Below are 16,825 nucleotides of genomic sequence, written 5' to 3'. Positions count from 1 at the left end.
CTAGTGCTTATTTTAAAAAATAAATAAATAGCACTTACCGAGATTCAGCTGCAGCTTTCCTGCTCTGGTCTCCGGTCCCCGTCCTCCGCGTACAGCACCAATGAAGGGAAAGCCACCCAGCGGTAACTTTTGTTTACTACAGCTGGCTGGCTTTTCCTTCATTAGTGCCGCAAAAGCAAAAGCCAGCACAGGCGGGCATCCATTTCACAAAATGGATGCACCCATGTGCTTGCTTTTCCAATTTTTGAGCTTGAATTGCTCAAAATTTTACATATGAACTTAACAAAAAAAAGTATGAGTATATTTGTTTTATTATTGCCCATCTTTTTGGGCAATAACATTTTTTGGGCGAACCATTCCTTTAAGAGCCCTTATCTGTCCTTCCCCACCCTTGCTTCCTTTGGGTGGGCCCCTCGGCTCGTCACCACCAGTACTGCCCATGGCCCCAGGACATACTGCCTAATTAAATGGTGCTCACCTTTCAAAATAATGATGCCTCACTCTAATTTTGGAGAACTTTGATATCCCTCACAATGATGGACCTTGTTTGTTTATTTTATTTGTATGGCGCTCCAAACCCAGAGGTAGAAGGGCACTTAAGAATTTGGATACAGCGTTTGAGAAATATCTTTGTGTTGCATACTTCGTACAGGTTTATAATATATACATATATATACAGTGGTCAATAAACAGAACATATGCAGTACGTACAATATACAATTTTCAGAATACATACAGTGTCTAAGCCAGTTACCTTGCTTTCTCATTACGCACTCCAGACAATAACGTGCAACAGGCGTGGCCAACGCATCTTTTGCTCTGCTGCTCAGCTCCCCTGAAATGCACCGGTCACCTTTGAGAATAAGGTGACCCACACGTTTCTGAAACTAATGTGCCCTCGCCGCATTTTTTATTTGCAGTAGTTTTAGTGAATCTGGCCCAATGACTCCAGGTTGCAATTAAAGGCAAGAATTCTTGTTTGAGACAAACGCTCTCTGCACATGTAAGCAAGGGGATTGCTCCGTCGACCAGAGGGATCGATATTTTAAAAATTAAACGATCTCTGGGCTCTCCTAAATTTTTATGGGGGGTAAATCAATTTTCCTTTCTATATTTATTTAATTTCACCCTTAGAGGAAAGACTAGCAATGATGCAGACTCCCTCAGGCATGGTTCTTACATGCCTTTTCTTCAATTTCCATTGAAAATAAAGTGTGATTACACATCATGCTCAACAGTCGCATTGGTACATTTTCTAAGATGTGTCATAGTCTGCGCTGAGCACAGTGGAGATGGCATGGTTTCTCCCTACTCATTACCGTCTCGCAGTCACTGGGCCTCATTACGACCCTGGCGGAGTGGGTTTACGCCAGCGGTATTCGCGGCGGACCTGTCCGCCCTACTACGAGTTCCCGTAGCGCCATGGAGCGTTTTCCGCCTGGTTTTTCCGGGCGGAGAAATCCATGGCGCTACGGGACCTTGTTGTTAATTACGCCACCGTATTTTACGGTGGCGTAATTAACGCCTTCCCCACTCCCATTATACCCTATGGGGCAAAAATGGGAATGGGGAAGGGTAAAATGGGGAATGGGGATTTACCGCCCCGCCAAGGTCGGAATGGGGCGGTAAATCCGCCAACCCCCATGGCGCTATCGGCAGCTTTCCGCCGTGCTCCATGGTGCATTTTGCACCACGATTTCCGCCAGGGTCGTAATGAGGCCCACTGTGTGTGGTTACTCATTATGTCGACCTCCAGATGTTTTGGACTACAGCACTCATGACCCTTCACCCCTGACGAGGCTGGCTAGGGATCATGGAAGCTGAATTGCAACATACCTGGAGGGCCAGCTTTTGAGTAACTATCCATTAGAGGGAAGTGTGTGATTGGAAGGGTTCCCAAAGTCCCGGCCCATTGGCCCATTGATCTTTGTATCCCTTCCAATGCATAGTCAGTTTCAAAAGTTCTGGGTTTAGGTAAAGAGACTATCAAAGAAGCAGCCTTTGCAGATCACTTCCTCCTAACCCCAACCGTGGCCCAGGAATGGCCATATCCACAGAAAACTACCTTCAAAATCCCTTCATTTTATGCTAAACCTTTATGTCAGAGACCGTTCAACTCTTAGCCTTCATTTCTAATGAACATTCCTCTGACAGGGGTCTGCAATGTTGGCCCTCCAGATGTTTTGGACTATAACTCCCATCAGCCCTACCCCGAATGGTCAATGGTGAAGAAGCATGGGGGTTGTAGTCCAAAACATCTGGAGAGCTGCAGGTTGCAGACCCCGGCTGTAGGAGCAATATGTACTAATTCGTCCTCAAGTTCCATGGTTCTGTGTACAATTCTCTTACCCTATCCTGGATGGTTTTTTTTTCTTGTGCTTTTGAATCCTCATTTTATTCTGTAAGGTAATATAGATGAAGCCCAATTGCTTATAAGAGTAGTGCTGTCCTAAAGAAAAACAAAACTATTTATGCGACAAAAACAAAATTCTGCGGCAGTGCAAGCTAGTCACAATCAAACATGGTCACATGAACTTTCCAATGCCGTCCCTCCCCGGTCCTCTCCTATCCCCTTCTCGCCTAACCTTCTTGCTCGCTCACCCAAGGCTTGCAATATTGGGGGTCCTTTGATAGCGACTTACGATAGCAACATTTCATCACTGCCTCTGCTGCTCATAATGACCTCCTCAACATTAAGAAAATGTGTCAGTTTCACACTCTAACCACTCTACAGACACTTTAATCTCCACCCTCGTGCTCAATAAACCGGACTACTGCTCAAACCTGTTCCTTGACCTTCCTCTCTACTCTTTCCCCCCTCTAGACAAAGTGTTTAACTTTGCTATCCGCCACTCTCTACAACCAACCCAGATTATCCCCCATTTCTTTCTCCTGACAACATGGTGGTTGGCTCTCTGTTTTTTAAGGTGTGGACCTAGCTCGAGAGCAGCAGAGCGCCGAACAAGGTTGGGGAAGCCAGGGTTTGAGCTGCCATCTTTTAACAGTAGCGTAGTACTGTGAGTTGCGTTCTGTGCATCTTTTGGGTTTTAATCATGGTATGGTGCAGTCAAAATAGCCACATTGTGAGTGATTTACAAATTTGGAGAATTGGGGTGGTGTTCTGAGGTGATACCAGGATCGAGGTCCAGAGGGTGAGTGCGTGACAAGAGAAGGATTGTTTGCGGGTCCTCTATTTGCGGACTATTTGTAATTTGAGCCGGTTAGTCAGTTTGTTGCGCAAGGAGCGTGTGCCACCAGATATGTGGATCTTAGCTGCCAGATGTGCTTGTGTGCTACTTGTGACTGCTTTGTATATGATGCATGCCGTCTTGAACATTGCCCTGGCTTGCACTTGAAGCCAATGTAGTTTGTGTTGGATCAGGGTGATTTGGTCAAATTTTCATGCACCCGAAATAAGAAGCACTGCAACATGGTGGACTGTTTTTATGGGAGCCAAGTGAACAGCTGGGAGGCATTTCCACCATTGATGTGTGAGACCACAAGGGCCTGCACTACAGTCCAGACATCCTGCAACAGGATAAAGGGTTCCATTTTGAAAAGGGTGATTTAGAGCCAATCTGTTTGGCCCTCCGTGGCTATGTTCTAGGACATGTTGATGTCAATGGTGAAGCCTAAGGATCTTTCTGAATCAGAGAGTTGAGGATGAAATCTTTCTATGCGCATATCATTGAGCCATTAATGGACAAGTTGTTGTTTAGCGGGGGGATCGATGAGGACGCATTCAGTCTTGGCTGGGTTATGTTTTAGGTAGGCAGTTGACATCCAGGACTGGATGATGGTTAGGTAATTGCAGAGACGACTGATGTCCTGTGAGCTTTTTTATTCTCATGTACAACTAAGTACCGTCCGCTTATTGGTCGATAGCTATATCAGGGTCTTCAAAGATTATACCCAGAGGCTCCATGAAAAGGTTAAAAAGGATCAGTGAGATTTTGGAGCCTTGGGAGACTCTCCAGGAGACTCTGAGTTGGTTAGACAGAACACAATGTGGTCATCTGTCTGGGCAACCTGGTGTCTGCCTGAGAGGTAGGAGGTAAACCAATTCAGGAAAGGGCCAGAGAATCCCATCCTGTCGTCAAGGAGGGAGAGGTGGTTGCGGTAGTCAACTGTGTCAAATGCATCTGAGAGATCAAGGAGAACAAGGAGGCATGAATTGCTCTTATGCATGATTTGAGGGTGTCATCCACCACCAGGATGGTGGCCATTTTGATGCTACACTTGTGATGGAACCCCAATTCAGTCTGGCGAGTAGTTGTGTGGCGAGACCAGTATTCAGGGTGTCTGGAAATGACCCGTCTGTGAAGGTGGCTTTAATGATACTGAGCAGGGCATTGAGCGACAGGCCTATCGATTGTTTATTATGGAGGCTGGGATGATCCTGTCAGATAGGAAGTAGGTTAAAGAGAGGCAATTGGTTTTAGGGGGACTGGGGAAGAGAGAGGAGAGAATTCAGTCCAGAGGGGCATTGTGTGTGCTGGAGTGCAGGCGGTCTAATGCTTTTGGTGGTCAGATTCTGTCTATTTTTTAAATGAAATAGTTGTTTATTCCATCACAATTTTCCTGAGTTGTTTGCACCTCATGGTCATTGCTTGAATTTGTAACTACATGTACCATGATCAGATCCTGGGAGTGGCCTGAGAAATGTGGGAAGATTCACTCTGACAATGCAAGAGTTCAGAACTTTCCAGACTTTAGCCCCAGCCATGCAGCTCGTCTGAAGAACATTTTCCGCCAGATGTGTTTCCATGCAAGCTGATAAATCCCGCTTCATCATCTCCCCTTAAAACAGGGTTAATTTCATAAGCACGTGCCAGCAACACATCGGATCTCTACCACAATGAAATCACTAGTGAACTGACGGTGGAAAACGTTATCTTGTTCCGCCCAATACATTTCGATTGGAGAATTTACAATGTGACAATAAGGCCTAAACCAGTTAATGATATTTCAGGTAGACCAATAGAAGCCAACCCGCTACGTGATAAAGCCCTGCACAGTGTATATGGGTGATTCTCCAGAACAGAGTGTAAAGGTTCTCCTTCCCAACCCCTCCTAGGTCCCAGTTACAGCACCCCATTGGTTACAATGAAACCCCTAAGTGCAGAGGGTACGGGGACCCCAGTTGGAGGTCAGGAAACAGAACCTTCAAAGGAAAGACCCCAAAACATACAATTGTCCACTTGCCCAACAATGGAGAGTGGGACTATTTGGGAATACATTTCCCATGATGCATTGCTTCCTCAGCCAGAAAACAAGGAGGGATTAACCACATCAGATCAGGAGAAGGGGAGGGTATGTGGAGAACAAACGACATCCTGAGAACCGCTTTTTTATGATGGCTATGCATAACAACAATCCCATCACTTTAGGGGAATATTTATTCAATTATGACTGTTTTAAAAACCCTCTTCCCTCATGCACTATATCAGCAATAAAATAAGGCGTATCCATATCCAAGAGTCCATATCCTAAACTTGGTGATTACTGTTTAGAGTGACCTGAAGCCGTCTTCGTCTCTATTAACTCTGATGTGCCCTTAACTGACAACATCCCCACATGCATTGGTGTCAAACAGGGATGTAATCTGGCGGCGGTATTATTTAATCTTTACCTGGCCGATATAGACAAAATTTGGAGTGGTTCTAATTCCTTTCCGGTAGTCTTGGGCAAGCTACGTCTTGATTGGTTGGCCTTTGCGGATGACGTCATCCTATTCGTTAGGGTTCCGTTTGGCCTCCAAAATAAACTTAAGATCTTGAATGATTATTGCTTGTTCAATAATATGACTATAAATACAGTTAAATCTCATATTATTGTGTTTACTGCAAAAAAAAAAAATACCAAGTTTTAACTTTGTGATTGGCACACAATCTATCATGAGAAAAGAAGAGATAGTTTACATGGGTTATCACCTATCGAATAGGATGTCTGTCGATGGATGGCGCATAGTGTTGAATTCCAAGCTCAACCCATTGGCTACCCAAATGAGAATTATCTTTCGAAGGCATTGATAGATATTCACTTATGCCCCTCTTACAATACTACACTATGAAAGTAGAGCCCATCTTACTTTATGCCGTCGATGTGTGTCTGATGAAGCTGGGCCTGTATGAGGATTTTAAGTCAATGCTCGCTAATGGGTGTCCCGTCTCGATTGTGGAATTCAAAGAACGTATATATGCCATCTTAATATCTTTGAATATGTCCCAGCAGGATTTAATTGACTCACCGCGTAAAGTCAAATCTCGTTTCTTTAAAAATGCCTGGGCACGCAATTCAGATTTGATTGGTGGCTATTCCTCATTCAGTTCCTATGCTATCTTTAGGCAGGCAGTTACTCCTCGGCTCCCCTATCTATTGTGTTTTCCTGACAATGCTGCAAGAAGGACTTACATGCGTTTCCGTCTGGATCTTGTCCATACCGGCTCCCGTATTAGGAGCTGGTCCGGTTATAGGGACTTGGGGCAGTGGGACAGTTGCAGATTTTGCTTAGAACATGCTGAGATAGAATCCCTAGAACATCTGTTTATGCATTGTACGTTTTTTGAGCAACAAAGGCGATGCTGTTTGGGTGCATTTTTATCCTCATATTCACCTTTTGAATGCCATTTAGTTTGGCTTCGTTGTATGCAGGGAAACTCTAATACCATCATACTTGCAACTGTCAGGCTTGTTCTGCTAATTGAGGTGTACCTGCTGCCACTAAACAATGGCATTCTTAGTGGGTCGATTTTGACTCGCTCCTTAAAAATTAATTAACATTCGCCTTATAATTGGAATGTCTTGTGCTGATCGTTTGATTTTGCGTTACTCTCTATCTCCCAGCTATGTTCTCACTTGCTTTTTTATGACTGTAAATCATTTTTGTCATGTCTAATGTATGCTGGGTGGTGGTTTTGTTTTGTTTTGTTTTGTTATGTAGGTTATGTGGGCCTCTAATATGTATTTAAAGTGTCTTATTATGTGATAAGGATTTTGTAAAAGATGATTATTGTTTGTAAGTGAGTAAAATTTGTAAAGGTGTAAATTAAGTTTTGCTACGAAAAAAAAATTAACAAAAAAATAAAAAATACAAAAAAATAAAAGAAGCCGTCTCCTTTCAGTGTTGTCACTTCTCTACTACAAAAGCAACAATGCAGAGCGGTTTGAAAAGAAATCCACCCTTGAGCCATAGAATCTCATCTTGAGCAATTGACAAACCATGGCAGCCATCTTTGAATGGTGCTGTACCGCATAAACTGTATCAGATGAACAAAATCCATTGTAGACATGACAGAGCCTTAAACTTTCACAGATGTTTGCATGAATGTTATATATTCATTAGACATCAAATGGTCATGCCTGCACAAAATAGAACTGTATTTATACCCTTTTTAATATAATGAATAGTAGGAGGGCATGGTGCTTTAGCACACGAAGATTGTGTAGATTAGTCTGGTCAGTTGAAACAATAAGGGTTTCACCATGGGTATATTGTAGATCCTTCCACCCGGCCACTATGGGGTATGCGTAAAGCCCCAGTCAGCTTGTGTTGCAGTCCTTCCTCTATGCCTAGTGTGTTAATGTCCATCTTTACATGAGTTGGAGACAAGCCAATGTTGAGGCGATAAGGATGTGACAGACATATTAGTTCATGGTATGAATAGGGTGCAGGGGAAGATTGCATTCTCAGAGGTAGGTATTGACCTATGCAATACTCAGAAACTAATACAGTAGTGATTTAGTGCAATAGAAAAGCATATTATCATAACATAATGTACCACAAAGGAACTAAGGCGAGCATGCACTCACGAGGAATGTACTGTAAGGTTTCACATCTGTGTTTATGAGTCTGATTTCATTCACAAGAAAAGAACTGCTCTAAGTCTGATAATCCCATAAAATGTTCACATCTTGTTTTTGTTTCACTGAGCATGTGCAGAAGAATTGTGGTCACACACAGAGCACGCCCACTGTCAAGTTGTGATGCAAGCATGCCTTATGGAATGACACTAACGTTTGTGAATTACCTTCATTTCACACAGTGTAAAAGGGGACAGTCTGGCTTCTTGCCTTTGCATGCAATATGGATTTAATCGTCTTCAAGCTGAGATCAGTTTGACATGGTGGACCCAGACTGGATGCCGCATTTTGGGAGTGCCCAGAGAAGACGAAACCTGTTTTCACATAGCACATTGAAGGTACTTTATGTGGCTGGTCGGTGTCAGGTAATGAATTCTAATGCTACTGGAAAATTTACAAGACAATCTGTGAAAACAGAACAGGTGTCCTCCCGGGGGATTTGCATTTGGTTTGTGTGTTGGTATACGTTCTGTGACGATCCTTCAGATGATGTCACTTGTCCCCAGGGAAGAACCCCTTTCCATGAGGCTAGGGAGGTGAGGCCGGTAACCAATATTCCCCGTAAGGGCGATAACATGCGGGAGGATGTCATGGGAAGGGGCTCCTCTCCTGGAGAAAAGGACGCAACTGGGAGGCACTGCCCCTGTAAAACCCCACCACTTAGGCTGACGATAACGCCCAAATCTTATCAACATAAGATCACCTCTGAAACGATATGTTGCTCTGAAATATTGTACCCTCCTGATGACATGGCTACTGAGACAAGGAAGTACTCAAATACACTACATTCAAGTGGGACGAAGGCTTGAGCAGCTACTGTCAATTGGACGGACGTTACACCAGGGCCGTCCAGCTATTTAAACTAAACAAAGAAATACTGTGTTCTTTGTCATCCTCTGCCCCGTCCCGCAATGGCCCGTACAGTTCTGGCAAGCTGGAAGCTGTGATTCGACCAGAGGAAGAACCAGGCGACCAAAGAGGTCTCGGCAAAGTCTGGAAAGCTGTTGCAGTGCTTCAGAAGACTGCAACAAGGCTTGCCTCCAAGGCTGAGAAGAGGAATAGCGGGACGTCCGAGAAGTGTCTTGCGGGTCGTTTGGGAACCAGCGTGATATACATGCAGGGACTGAGACCTGCAGTGGGTGGATCGTTTGGTCCGACAACAGTGCCAAGATTGCCTACTGTATCCTACAGCATTACTGCATAGGAGACTATCAGGAGAGGGCAAGAGACCGTGCAGGAGGCGTAACCTGTCACAGTGGGACCGAATGGTCCAACATCTACGCATAGGCAGTCCACAATAAATCAACATGGAGAGAGGTGAGACACAGAGGACTACTAAAGGAACAAGTTGAAGTAGGAAGAGTGGACCCACGATCCCTGGCGAAACCAGTGAAGAGTTCCGTGGGAGAAGGTAATGGAAACATGCACACGTCTGGTAGGGTGCTGGGAAGTTACAAGACTGTAAACCATAAAGAAATAGATAAAACAGTAAACCATTTTGTGATAGAGTTCCCAAACCATTTCCACAAAAGTATGGTGCTGGAGAATCGAGGGGGACTCCAGGAACAACTTCATCGTCCCAGTTGGGGCGGATCATGAGATGTGCAAAACCAAGAGTTTGTGAAAACCCCCATAAGGGAGCTACAAATCTTATTAAGAACTGAGAAAGACATTTGGTAACCAGCTAGGAGAAGGGAGTCATTTTCATAGCCCCACAAGAACCTTATATGAATATTGAATTTTCTTTTGGGTTACAGAGAACCCAGAACTTTTATGGAACCTTTGCTTTGAACAACCTGAAAGGCGTTTGGACGCTTTGCATCAAGGAGATGCAATCCACCTAGACTTTATGGTGTTTTGTTGTAGTGACAGGGATATAGTAGGAGCCTTCGTGACCGGGACGAGCACACGAGTTTCTTTAGTTTAGGTAGGAAATCCCCTTAGAGTTAGGGATAGATAGGTAGCAAATCCCATTAGAGTTAGGGATAGATAGGTAATGAAACCCCCTTAGATCTAGGGATAGATGGGTAGGGAAATCCCCTTAGAGTTAAGGATAGATAGGTAGGGAAATGCCCTTAGAGTTAGGGATAAATAGGTAGGGAATCCCCTTAGAGTTAGGGATAGATACGCTTGGTTTATCATTTAATAAAAATCTATAGCAACCACCAGGGCACCACTTGGTCAGTAACGTCATTCCTTGTCGCTTCAGTTCCCAGGCCAAGATAGTGTTTTCCACCTTAATCACTCATGAAAGAGCCAGAGATCTGCAGGGGACCTGGGCTCCAACACTATCACACTGGCTCCTCCAGCACACATTACATTCCCCCTGGAAGGCCCTGGCCACTCAGGTGAGCAATTAGCTTATAATCCATCTGACTCTTGAAGATCAGTGACCCCTCAGTTTGTTCTCCAATGTATTGAAGGCGTTTTCATCTCTTTAAATTCTCTTTTCTGGTCTGAAATCTTAGTCCAGGATCTTCTCCCATCTTTCCAACAGAGCAGAAATGCCAAACTCTCCGTCATTTCAGCTCAATGTCAACCAGTTTTATTTCACAGTATTTTCTTTAATAAAATGAGCAGACATATTAAACAATACAAATGGTCAAAGCAAAATCTCAACAGTACTAACCATAATACTCCATAAATAGAGCTATAACAGTACTTTAAATATACTGAGCCTCCCACTCTAACATGCTTCAAGACCATGGGCCTCATTACGGGTCCGGCGGTAACCCTGCCGGTGCTACAGGCTGGTTGCCGCCTGACCTCCCGGTGCCACTGGCTCATTACGAGTCCGGCAGCCGGGACGTCAGGCGCCAGTATATTTGTTAATCCCCATTCCGATAGGGTCCGGCTGGGCTCTATGGGAGGGGGGACACGGTAGCACTGGCACCATTATGAACGGTGCTGGTGCTCCCATGAAGAGTCTGGGCCTCATTACGGGTCCGTTGTTAACCCTGCCGGTGCAACTGGTGTGTTGCCGCCAGACCCGTAATATTTTCCCCGCACCTGACCTTGCGCTGCCACCAAACAGCTCATTGCAAGTCCGGCGGCCCAGGAAGTCAGGCGCTGGCAAATTGTAATTCTCCATTCCCATAGAGTCATTGGGGCCTGTATGGGAGTGGGGACACAGAAGCAACCCGTTGCTAATGGTGCTGCCGCTTCCATGAAGGGTCTGCCTACCGTGGCCGCTGTGCCTGGCAGGGTCCGACCTGTCGGGCACAGCAGCTCCGGCAGGCAGACTTGTAGTTTGCCGGTCTCGAAACAAGGGTGCTGGTGAGCTTACCAGCACCCTTGTTTCCGGACCGGCAAACTTATAATGAGGCCCCATGTGAACAGCCAGGGCAAGTTTAAAAACTGATCATTACTAATAAAATGACATTCCTGAGCAGCCTTTGCCATATTATCAATTATTTAGAAGCCTTGTTCTACTTTGAAAGACAACCATGTAAGAAACCAATATTTTGCAAAGCAAGGCTAGGAATTACCAACACAGGCCTTCACTGAGTGAATGGGTGCTCTTTAAACAGCAGAATGGGTAAGGGCTTCTGGGTTTCATAAACATTTGGTTAAAAAAAGATAACATTTAGGAGGGGTTCCGGGATAGAAGTACTACACAAGCAGCCAGACGCCTCTGGGTCTGTAGCTACCCACTTCCCTATAATCACAAATAATGGCATTAAATTAAAACAGAAGCGTGTTAGTAGGGTGCATGAGTGCAGGCTCTTTTATGTGATGATTGGGGTTTTAAAAGCAAATAAGGCTCCTTAAAATCTTTTGCCTCCCTTTCGACTTAATTAATTTTTCGAAAAGAGTCCTTCAGAGTCTCATTAGATTTCCGCCCAGAATCTAGGGCCGAATGTTTTAAAAAAAATAAATTAAAGTCAAACAGCCTGATGGCCCGCGTCACTAGGCATTACATCCTGCAACAGGCCTTCAACCAAAGAAGCATAGAGATTGATCCAAATAGAGACCTGAAGGAAGCCTCCGACACGGTAAGTATTTAAAAGTCTTTATTTAGCGGAGCTCCCCGGAGCCCCAACACGGCACTCCACTCTCCTAGTTCTAACCGTCTCTCGCTGGTCACGCGGCTCCCCCAGCCACAATCGAGAGTCCGCGAGACCAGCTCGAGAGCAACGTTCTAAACCAAAGCTCTACACATCTTTCCCCTTATGCAAATATAAATAATGAGAACTGATTCTACTAAAACTTGAAGTAGATTCTATTACTTTTCACTTAACCAAACCAGTCCTAAAATAGAGATATGCTATGCATACAATTATTTACATCTTAACTAGAACATTTAAATATCGAATTTCTTTCAATAAGATTGTCAAGTTTCTGTTTCATAATCTCTCATCCACACAGGCTTTGACCTATGCCTATGTGAACCTTCTTCATTCACTCTTACATCTGTATCCTTCTTTTCCACTTCCCTATCCACCATTCCCCCTTTCACTTCCTCTTCAGCAACTCTTTCTTTCACCTCTTCTTCCTCTTTCTTATTTTTTTCCACATTCTCTCTTCTTTCCTTCACTGTATCTTCTTTCTCCATTCTCGCTCTTGCCAACCTTCCTTTTGACCAAACTTCCCCTCCCTCCAAGACAACAACATTGCTTTTAACCGCACATATCCTTTTTGGACCTAAAAACCTACTCTCCACACATTTATTCACCAACCTGGGATTTTTAACATACACCATCTCCCCAACCTTCCACTCTTGTTCTTTTACCCTCATCCTGTCATCAAACAGTTCCTTGTTTCTTTCCTGATTCAATTTAATTAATCTCATTATCTGATCACGATCCACCTTGACCACCTTGGCCATCCCCAGCCATCCTGGACAAAGTCTTGTACCAGGTTCCCTACCTTTCATTGACACAAATGGAGATACACCAGTTACCGAGTGTGGCGTAGTGACGTAACTCCATGTTAACATCTTCAACACCTCCCTCCATGGTTGTCTTGACTTCATTGCCAATTGTAGGCCCCCTTTTAGATACCTGTTGATTCTCTCCACTAGACCAAGGCGAACGGTACCAATCTAATACCATTAGATTGGTATTGGTGATGTGCCAATCTCACCAATACCAATCTAATGGGGTGAGGGGGAACCAGACACTTACCCCTCCTCAATCTGCCTTCACACAAATTCAATTCATTTCTTATCTCCCACCATGTATTGAATTTATTATCCAACACTTTTTTATCTGGCCACCCTTTCACTGTCCATTCCTTTATAAGTTTGAGGTCTTCATCTGACTCTTCTTCTAGTGTCCACTCTTCTCTACTGACTGCACATTGTATTTCCGCCACCACTGACTCCTCTTCTACCCCTTTTCCTTCTGCCCCGTTACTTTCCATTGGTAGTCTGGACAGGCAGTCCGCCACCACATTTCTCTTGCCCGGCAAGTAGCTCACATCAAAGTTAAAATTTTGAAGTCCTAAACCCCACCTGCTTATTCTTGGAGAACCCAACGCCCACCTTCCACTTTCAAAGAGCTGTACCATGGGTTTGTGGTCTGACCTGACCACGAATCTTCTCCCCCACAAGAAATACTTAAAATGATTTACTGCCCAGAACATTGCCAATGTTTCCCTTTCAATGACGGAATATTTACATTCTGCCCCTCTTAGCGCCCTAGATGCAAATGCAATAACTCTCTCTGTATTGTCTTTGTCATACTGCACCAACGTTGCCCCCAAGCCCAACATACTCGCATCCACCACCAACACACTTCTATCCTTAGGGTCAAATCTTCCTATGGATGGTGCTTCACTCACTGCTTTTTTAATGCACTCAAAAGCCACCTCACATTCTGTTGACCATTCAAATCTCACACCTCTCTTAAGTAATCCTCTAAGAGGAGTTGATGCTTTGGCAAAATCCTTCACAAATCTGTGATAATACTCGGCCAACCCTAAAAATGATTTGACCTGTTCTTTATCCTTTGGCACCGGTGCATCCCTCAATGCTTCCACTAGATTCTTCTTCGGCCTCACTCCCTGCTCCTCAATTTCATGTCCCAGATACTCTACGCTACTCACTGAAATCTTACATTTGCTCCTTTTCACCGTTAGCCCTGCCTCACCCAATCTGTTCAACACCTGTTTCAACACTTCATCATGTTCCATAGTGGAACTAGCATATATCAAAACATCATCTTGGAACACAATAATGTTTTTTACATCATCCAGTACTGTCTCCATCACCCTTTGAAATACCGCAGCCGCTGAAGCGAGTCCAAATGGCATCCTACAGTACTTATATGTTCCAAATATTGTTATAAATGCTGTTAAATGTTGACACTCTTCCTTCAATGGAATTTGATGATACGCCTGAGAAAGGTAAATGACTGAAAATACTTTGGCGTTGTTTAATACAGACAATTTATCACCAATTAGTGGTAGGGGATGTCTATCCACTAGGATGCTTCTGTTAAGATCCCTCAGGTCTACACAAAGTCTAATGTCTCCACTCGCCTTTGCAGCCACCACCACCGGCGACAACCATTCCGAGCTTTCACTTCTTTCTATTCCTCTTTGAAGCAATGACTCCACCTCCACCTTCAGTTTCTCACTCAACTCATGAGGTACTGGCCTCACCTTATGCACCCTTGGGCTTGCGCCTGCCTTCAGCCGAATTTGGTGCTCAAATCCTTTCAACATACCCAACTCATCGTTAAATACCATGGGATACTCCTTCTCCCACTTGTCCTTTACTTCGGCCACATCAATAGGTCTCTCTGCATTTGCTTGGATTCTGATCCCTAATTTCCATTGCTCACCCCACCCAGGAGTGATGACCCTTCTTGAGTCACATATACTTCTGCTTCACAGCTCCTTCCCTTATATTTTAGGGAGGCCTGGAACATCCCTACCACATCAATCTTCACGTTTCCATATGCATACGGTTCAATGTTGTGTTCTTTCAACAATTTCACGTCTCCCTGCATGCAACTTAGAAATGTTGCCCTTGACATTAATGTCCACGGTGAGCAACTGTCCACCTTCATGGTCACCACTCTCCCATTGACCATGAATACATCTGTGGGTGCACCTCCTTTGCTTGACACCTCAGAAATCTCTAGCACATGTTTTGTCCGGCTGCACAGTTCCAATTCTTGTTCTTCTATTTGCTCTGGTACCTTTCCTCCTACTTCAATGTTCTGCACCACGCCTGATTCCCGACACACTCTCGCGAAATGGCCCTTCTTCTTGCACTTCAAACACGAGATATTCCTGGCGGGACAAAACATACTTGTGGAAATGTGACGGTTACTTCCACACTTGTAACATCTTATTTCCTTGTTTGTAACAATCTTACGGAGACCCTTCACTGCAGCCACTTCTCCCTCTCGCTTGTCTCCCTTCATGGTCGACATATACTTATGGGTTTGTTCCATACTCCTTGCTGTATCAATGGCTGATTCCAGTGATGCATCCTTTGATAATAGTCTTTCCTGTATTTTTACATTATTCGTGCATCTGACCAATTGATCTCTTATAAGGGAGTCTGTGAGTAGGCCGAATTCACAAGTATGGCTCAATGACCTTAGTGCCGCAATAAAGTTCTCCACTGGTTCCTGTGGATCTTGTATCCTTTGGAAGAACCTATGCCTTTCGAACGTTATGTTCTTCTTGGCTTCAAAATGGAGCTCCAATTTTTGTTCTGCCATTGAATATTGGTCGATTTCACCTTGGCCTTGCTGCACGAGATCAGGCAATCCATCATAAACACTTCTGCCTTCAGTTCCTAAGTTATGAAGCAGGATAGCTTCTTTTCTCACCGCCGCAAACTTATCACCCCCTATTGCAATCAGGTAAGTGTCGAACAACTTTTTCCACCTGTCCCATCTTATTGGTGGAGTGCCGGTTTCTGACAGGAATGGGGGTGGCGGTGACATACTCGCTGCAGCCATAATTGTGTACTATAGGTCAATTTATTAAACAATGGGCTCTATATACTCCGTTGCACACTGGCTGTATCCTCTTGCCCCACCTTATTTATTCTCATCAGACTACTTATAGTCTTTACTCGTATTTCTGTCTACTGGTTCTGTAGCTCCTCTCTTTACACTGTCCAAATCTTCAAAAGTACTCTCTGTAGACCCAACAGTCATTAGCTTGACACCAACCCTTCTGCAGCTTCCATCTAAGGGTGGCACTTCACTTTTCTGATAATGACAAAGATCCTGTAAATATCACTGCTTTCCTCAGAAAATGCTTTCCCTTGAATCTGTTCCCTTTTTCAATGCTTCTTCCAGTTGACACTTTCCCAATGGTTCCACTAGGTGGCACTGTATTTATATGTGCCTCCTCTTCCTCCTGTTCCCAATGGTTCCACTAGGTGGCACTGTAGTTATATGTGCCTCCTCTTCCTCCTGTTCCCAATGGTTCCACTAGGTGGCACTGTATTTATATGTGCCTCCTCTTCTCTTGTTGTCCCCAGCCCCCTCTCCCCCTCCGTCCTTCCTCCTCACCTCTTCATCTTCAGGGGACTGGGAACCGCAGCACCAACCAGCTTCTCCTGGTGAGGTGGGGAGGATGAAGAGCTCCACTCCTCCTCCGCCGCGGAGACCGTCTCCCTGCAGCTCCAAAAAGTCGCTGCCGAGACAGTCCCTCTGCAGCCGCCGCGGGGACCGTCTCCCTGCAGCGCCAAGTCTCTGCTGCTGAGACCGCTCCTTTGCGGCCCCCCACACCTCTCTCCCTGCTACGCGATCTCCCGTAGCCGTTCGAATTGCCACTGCGGAGGTCCCGACACGGTTTTGTGTCACAGGACCACTCCGGCGGCTCCGTGGCGAGCTCCGCTCCTCGTCGCCATATGAAGGAAGCCTCCGACACGGTAAGTATTTAAAAGTCTTTATTTAGCGGAGCTCCCCGGAGCCCCAACACGGCACTCCACTCTCCTAGTTCTAACCGTCTCTCGCTGGTCACGCGGCTCCCCCAGACACAATAGAGA

The 16,825-nt window shown here is 44.9% G+C and overlaps 1 protein-coding gene across 2 annotated transcripts in view; it reads left to right on the top strand.

The window, feature by feature from the left end:
• The window catches only part of GPR132 (G protein-coupled receptor 132), a 100,026-nt gene that overhangs the window by 79,945 nt on the left and 3,256 nt on the right, over positions 1 to 16,825 (top strand). For both annotated transcript variants that reach the window (XM_069638196.1, XM_069638195.1), the window contains one exon: positions 8,046 to 8,228. The gene's annotated coding sequence lies outside the window, so the exon portion shown is untranslated. The remainder of the gene's footprint in view (positions 1 to 8,045; positions 8,229 to 16,825) is intronic.

This window comes from Ambystoma mexicanum, chromosome 14 (assembly GCF_040938575.1).
Source record: "Ambystoma mexicanum isolate Mex_15411 chromosome 14, UKY_AmexF1_1, whole genome shotgun sequence".
NCBI classification, from domain to species: domain Eukaryota; kingdom Metazoa; phylum Chordata; class Amphibia; order Caudata; family Ambystomatidae; genus Ambystoma; species Ambystoma mexicanum.
This window is presented reverse-complemented; position numbering and strand designations above follow the sequence as displayed.